This window comes from Schistocerca nitens, chromosome 10, assembly GCF_023898315.1.
Source record: "Schistocerca nitens isolate TAMUIC-IGC-003100 chromosome 10, iqSchNite1.1, whole genome shotgun sequence".
Lineage (NCBI taxonomy): Eukaryota > Metazoa > Arthropoda > Insecta > Orthoptera > Acrididae > Schistocerca > Schistocerca nitens.
Window position 1 is genome coordinate 38,729,243 of NC_064623.1, and position 7,823 is coordinate 38,737,065.

Genomic DNA, 7,823 nt, shown 5'->3' on the forward strand with positions numbered 1-7,823 from the left:
CTTTAAAATAAATTGTAACATGATTTTTTTTAAAGCTGGGCTGATGGTACTAGTCACACCCGAAAAAGTTTTTGTTTAAACAGACAAAGTAGCAAATAGTAGTATTACTCGTAGCTGTTCTATCGTAGTACTTGGCTTTTAACAACAAGATTTACATGAGAAAACCGCCCCAGGCTCCAGTGACAAAGTGCGAGGCCATAAACCTTTGCCTCAAAGAATACACGAACTAATGCCACAGCAGTGACACAAGTCAATATCTACAGAAATCTTACCAAGCAGTGAGAGACGAGAAGACAGTAATGAGCCTAATTCAGAATGAGATTTTCACTCTGCAGCGGAGTGTGCGCTGATATGAAACTTCCTGGCAGATTAAAACTGTGTGCGCGACCTAGACTCGAACTCGGGACCTTTGCCTTCCGCGGGCAAGTGCTCTACCATCTGAGCTGCCGAAGCACGACTCACGGCCGGTCCTCACAGCTTTACCTCTGCCAGTATCTCGTCTCCTACCTTCCAAACTTTACAGAAGCTCTCCTGCGACCCTTGCAGAACTAGCACTCCTGAAAGAAAGGATATTGCGGAGACATGGCTTAGCCACAGCCTGGGGGATGTTTTCAGAATGAGATTTTCACTCTGCAGCGGAGTGTGCTCAGATGGTAGAGCACTTGCCCGCGAAAGGCAAAGGTCCCGAGTTCGAGTCTCGGTCGGGCATACAGTTTTAATCTGCCAGGAAGTTTCAGCCTAATTCAGGTTTAGCAAAAGCAAATAAATGAAAGACAATTCAGTAAATATGCCTTAATTTGAAGCAACAGTGGCCGCCATCAACGGCAAGAACACACCAATTCATAAAATAGCTCCTACTCACTGAACGCATGAACAAATAGACGGAAACTCCATGAACAACGGTTGAGAATAGACAGCAAGAGCAGTCCCGTTTCATGCTGTAAGATAAAACAGTATCAGAATTCAATGCATGCATGATATGTGTCACTTTACAACTTAACAATCAACCTTGAAGATTTGAATTCCAAAGGTTATACTTTTATTGGCCACATTCAGCTGTATATTGCATGTTAACAGTCAAAGGCCACATTTGATTACACGTTCCGTAACGCGACAGAAATGAGCAAGCGACAACTTGAAATTCAGAAAACGTGATTAGGTAATTCATACAACAGATAACACGTAAGAGATGAAGATAAATGGCTTAATGAATTGGTGCAGAAGTTCACTCAAGACAGGTCGCGTGACCAGAGCAAACACTTGAATCACATACCACAACTACTAAAATTTCTGCCACTTGCTGATCAATCTTGAACAGAACAATGAATAACAGGTACTGATATGTGCAATAAGGTAAGGTACCCGCTTTAGCTAACAGTATAGGCAGTCAATCAATTAGGCACTACGTAACAAGGGTGGTGATTTACAATCCACAGAAGTACCTGAGTTCACCAAGTAAGCTGGTCACCGTTAATTCCAAACAGTGACAGCTGTCGTTGAAGTGGCTGCGTGTTCAGCACCTTTCAAACAGTAGCTACAACAACGACACGTACTGCACACTGACAGGGCTGGCACAGTTCTACTAGATTCAACTCTGCTCCAAAAGAAGTATTTAAAGAAATTTTTTTCAGCCAAGATCGCATTCAAAAATATTGACCAGTTTCGATGGGTACAACAGTCGTCTTTTAGATATGTAACATTAAGCATTTACAGATACAGCACCATTATTTTTGTTAGACGGTACAAATGAGGAATTTACACTGAAGCGCCAAGGAAACTGGTATAAACACGCGTATTCAAATACAGAGATATGTAAACAGCCAGAATACGGCGCTGCGGTCAACAATGCCTATATACACTCCTGGAAATGGAAAAAAGAACACATTGACACCGGTGTGTCAGACCCACCATACTTGCTCCGGACACTGCGAGAGGGCTGTACAAGCAATGATCACACGCACGGCACAGCGGACACACCAGGAACCGCGGTGTTGGCCGTCGTATGGCGCTAGCTGCGCAGCATTTGTGCACCGCCGCCGTCAGTGTCAGCCAGTTTGCCGTGGCATACGGAGCTCCATCGCAGTCTTTAACACTGGTAGCGTGCCGCGACAGCGTGGACGTGAACCGTATGTGCAGTTGACGGACTTTGAGCGAGGGCGTATAGTGGGCATGCGGGAGGCCGGGTGGACGTACCGCCGAATTGCTCAACACGTGGGGCGTGAGGTCTCCACAGTACATCGATGTTGTCGCCAGTGGTCGGCGGAAGGTGCACGTGCCCGTCGACCTGGGACCGGACCGCAGCGACGCACGGATGCACGCCAAGACCGTAGGATCCTACGCAGTGCCGTAGGGGACTGCACCGCCACTTCCCAGCAAATTAGGGACACTGTTGCTCCTGGGGTATCGGCGAGGGCCATTCGCAACCGTCTCCATGAAGCTGGGCTACGGTCCCGCACACCGTTAGGCCGTCTTCCGCTCACGCCCCAACATCGTGCAGCCCGCCTCCAGTGGTGTCGCGACAGGCGTGAATGGAGGAACGAATGGAGACGTGTCGTCTTCAGCGATGAGAGTCGCTTCTGCCTTGGTGCCAATGATGGTCGTATGCGTGTTTGGCGCCGTGCAGGTGAGCGCCACAATCAGGACTGCATACGACCGAGGCACACAGGGCCAACACCCGGCATCATGGTGTGCGGAGCGATCTCCTACACTGGCCGTACACCACTGGTGATCGTCGAGGGGACACTGAATAGTGCACGGTACATGCAAACCGTCATCGAACCCATCGTTCTACCATTCCTAGACCGGCAAGGGAACTTGCTGTTCCAACAGGACAATGCACGTCCGCATGTATCCCGTGCCACCCAACGTGCTGTAGAAGGTGTAAGTCAACTACCCTGGCCAGCAAGATCTCCGGATCTGTCCCCCATTGAGCATGTTTGGGACTGGACGAAGCGTCGTCTCACGCGGTCTGCACGTCCAGCACGAACGCTGGTCCAACTGAGGCGCCAGGTGGAAATGGCATGGCAAGCCGTTCCACAGGACTACATCCAGCATCTCTACGATCGTCTCCATGGGAGAATAGCAGCCTGCATTGCTGCGAAAGGTGGATATACACTGTACTAGTGCCGACATTGTGCATGCTCTGTTGCCTGTGTCTATGTGCCTGTGGTTCTGTCAGTGTGATCATGTGATGTATCTGACCCCAGGAATGTGTCAATAAAGTTTCCCCTTCCTGGGACAATGAATTCACGGTGTTCTTATTTCAATTTCCAGGAGTGTAAGACAACAAGTGACTGGTGCGATTTTTAGATCTCTTACAGCTGCTACAGTGGCAGGTTATCAGCATTTAAGTGAGTTTGAACGTGGTGTTATAGTCGTCGCACGTGAGAGGGGACACAGCATCTCCGAGGTAGCGATGAAGTGGGGATTTTCCTGTACGGCCATTTCAGGAGTGTACCGTGAATATCAGGAAACTGGTAAAACATCAGATCTCCGAATCATGTGGTCGGAAAATGATCCTGCAAGAACGGGACCAACGAAGACTGAAGAGAATCGTTGAACGTGGCAGACGTGCAACCCTTCCGCAAATTGCTGTTGATTTCATTGCAGGGCCATTAGTAAGAGTCAGCGTGCGGAACATTCAACGAAACATCGGGGTTTTGGTGCCGAAGGCCCACTCGTGTACCCTTGATGACTGAACAACACAAAGCTGTACGCCTCGCCTGGGCCCGTCAACACCGACATTGGTCTGTTGATGAGTGGGAACATGTTGCCTCGTCGGACGAGTCTGGTTTCAACTTGTATCGCGCGGATGGGCGTGTACGGGTATACAGACAACCTCATGAATCCATGGACCCTGCATGTCGCAGGGGACTGTTTAAGCTGTTGGAGGCTCTGTGACGGTGTGGGGCGTGTGCAGTTTGAGTGATATGGGACCCCTGGTACGTCTATATACGACTCTGACAGGTGACATGTCCGTAATGATCCTGTATGATCAGATCCTGTCTGGTCTGATACCCTACACGTCCAGAATTGCTACAGAGTGGCTCCAGGAACACTCTTCTGAGTTTAAATACTTCTGCTGGCCATCAAATTCCCCAGACATGAATATTATTGAGCATATCTGAAATGCCTTGGAACGTCTCCAGAAGAGATTTCCACTCCCTCGTACTTTTAATGATTTATGGACAGCCCTGCAGAATCATGGTGCCAATTCCCCCCAGCACTACTTCAGACATTAGTCCAATCCTTGACACGTCGGTTTGCCGCACTCCTGCCTGCCGCGTAGGTCCTCTAGGGTATTAGGCAGTTGTACTAGGTTCTTTGGCTCTTTAGTACAGTTACATACAAAAACTGTTTCGGTTGTTCATTGAATGTTCAGTTGTGCATTTGTTACTCATGCCGCATTAACATTTTAAGTGTGTGTATATATGACAGTCATCCACACACTCCATTTTAAGTATTAATATGACTTGAGTAATGAATGGACAATTTAACATGACATAAACCTAAAAAAGTTTTTGAATGTATCTAAATGTAGAATTCGCATTTTCTCGCTCGTGCTGTCTAGCAAAAATAACGATGATTGATGTAATATATGTAAATGCATAATGTTACGGATCTGAAGACGATAAGGCTACTTGTGTTTAATAAAAAAGTGTTCTGAACGTTGTCTTGAAGATAAGAAACTTCTTTAAAGTGCACACAGATCGTTCCTGCCCGTTATCATTATGACAAACTTCCTCCATAATAAACACATGCACCTAAGTCGCAGCCACCAAGCACTGTCTCCATAAGCCAAGCATTTGGGACAGAACCACAAATTCCACACACTTTGATAGTGTTCCCGCCTGCCTCTTTATCGATGTTCCGCCGACAGCTGGCGGAAGTATCTCCACAAGTTGCCAGAGCGGTTCGTGCCACGCAGACTATATCGATAGTAAAGCAAGTCATCGATATTGTACATACGTGGCAGTCACACTGGACGTATGCATGTTTGGTAGGTGTATGCCACAATCACATTGACAGTATGGATGTGTGGAGGGTCTGAAAGGAAGAATATTTTCAGATTGTGTTCCTGATCGTCGTACATGCCGTGTACCTGGCGTCACGATGGTGTGTGCCATTGAGCACGCAAGATGCTCACATCTCAGTCTCATACTGGGCAGCAACCATCACGCTTCTGTTGTGTTAAAGTCGTTGGCTGTGACCAATCTGCAGAATCCCCTTTCTTCCAACAAAATAATGCAAGACCACATACTGCCAGTGCTAGCTTGACCATCCTTGACACAGAAGCTGTTTGACTGTTTCCCTGTCTGTCACACTGTCCTTGCTGAGAGACTGGAACGTCAACTCTTATCAGTGACTATGATTGATCAACTCTGGCATATGCAAGTGGCATAGTTCGCAGAACCGCGCTGCTGCTACGGACGCAGGTTCGAATCCTGCCTCGGGCATGGATGTGTGTGATGTCCTTAGGTTAGTCAGGTTTAAGTAGTTCGAAGTCTAGGGGACTGATGACCTTAGATGTTGACTCCCATAGTGCTTAGAGGCATTTGAACCATTTTGACATAGATTGACGTATCTGTTCCTCAAATACAAGGAATTGTACAGTGAACACCATTTTCTGTTGCATTCAAATACCCCTAAACATGTCTGCTCCTATTACTCACTTAAACGTAATGACACAGCGGAGTACTCTGGACACGGAATTCGGCAGATGTGCGTCATTTTTTTTTTTTTTTTTTTTTTTGTCATCAGTCTACTGACTGGTTTGATGCGGCCCGCCACGAATTCCTTTCCTGTGCTAACCTCTTCATCTCAGAGTAGCACTTGCAACCTACGTCCTCAGTTATTTGCTTGACGTATTCCAGTCTCTGTCTTCCTCTGCAGTTTTTGCCCTCTACAGCTCCCTCTAGTACCATGGAAGTCATTCCCTCATGTCTTAGCAGATGTCCTATCATCCTGTCCCTTCTCCTTATCAGTGTTTTCCACATATTCCCTTCCTCTCCGATTCTGCATGGAACCTCCTCATTCCTTACCTTATCAGTCCACCTAATTTTCAACATTCGTCTATAGCACCACATCTCAAATGCTTCGATTCTCTTCTGTTCCGGTTTTCCCACAGTCCATGTTTCACTACCATACAATGCTGTACTCCAGACGTACATCCTCAGAAATTTCTTCCTCAAATTAAGGCCGGTATTTGATGTTAGTAGACTTCTCTTGGCCAGAAATGCCTTTTTTGCCATAGCGAGTCTGCTTTTGATGTCCTCCTTGCTCCGTCCGTCATTGCTTATTTTACTGCCTAGGTAGCAGAATCCCTTCACTTCACTGACTTCGTGACCATCAATCCTGATGTTAAGTGTCTCGCTGTTCTCATTTCTACTACTTCTCATTACCTTCGTCTTTCTCCGATTTACTCTCAAACCATACTGTGTACTCATTAGACTGTTCATTCCGTTCAGCAGATCATTTAATTCTTCTTCACTTTCACTCAGGATAGCAATGTCATCAGCGAATCGTATCATTGATATCCTTTCACCTTGTATTTTAATTCCACTCCTGAACCTTTCTTTTATTTCCATCATTGCTTCCTCGATGTACAGATTGAAGAGTAGGGGCGAAAGGCTACAGTCTTGTCTTACACCCTTCTTAATACGAGCACTTCGTTCTTGATCGTCCACTCTTATTATTCCCTCTTGGTTGTTGTACATATTGTATATGACCCGTCTCTCCCTATAGCTTACCCCTACTTTGTTCAGAATCTCGAACAGTTGCACCATTTTATATTGTCGAATGCTTTTTCCAGGTCGGCAAATCCTATGAAAGTGTCTTGATTTATCTTTAGCCTTGCTTTCATTATTAGCCGTTACGTCAGAATTGCCTCTCTTGTCCCTTTACTTTTCCTAAAGCCAAACTGATCTTCACCTAGCGCATTCTCAATTTTCTTTTCCATTCTTCTGTATATTATTCTTGTAAGCAGCTTCGATGCATGAGCTGTTAAGCTGATTGTGCGATAATTCTCGCACTTGTCAGCTCTTGCCGTCTTCGGAATTGTGTGGATGATGCTTTTCCGAAAGTCAGATGGTATATCGCCAGACTCATATATTCTACACACCAACGTGAATAGTCGTTTTGTTGCCACTTCCTCCAATGATTTTAGAAATTCTGATGGAATGTTATCTACCCCTTCTGCCTTATTTGACCGCAAGTCCTCCAAAGCTCTTTTAAAAAATGGTTCAAATGGCTCTGAGCACTATGGGACTCAACTGCTGTGGTCATTAGTCCCCTAGAACTTAGAACTACTTAAACCTAACTAACCTAAGGACATCACACACAGCCATGCCCGAGGCAGGATTCGAACCTGCGAGCGTAGCAGTCGCACGGTTCCGGACTGCGCGCCTAGAACCGCGAGACCACCGCGGCCGGCAAAGCTCTTTTAAATTCCGATTCTAATATTGGATCCCCTATCTCTTCTAAATCGACTCCTGTTTCTTCTTCTATCACATCAGACAAATCTTCACCCTCATAGAGGCTTTCAATGTATTCTTTCCACCTATCTGCTCTCTCCTCTGCATTTAACAGTGGAATTCCCGTTGCACTCTTAATGTTACCACCGTTGCTTTTAATGTCACCAAAGGTTGTTTTGACTTTCCTGTATGCTGAGTCTATCCTTCCGACAATCATATCTTTTTCGATGTCTTCACATTTTTCCTGCAGCCATTTCGTCTTAGCTTCCCTGCACTTCCTATTTATTTCCTTCCTCAGCGACTTGTATTTCTGTATTCCTGATTTTCCCGGAATATGTTTGTACTTCCTCC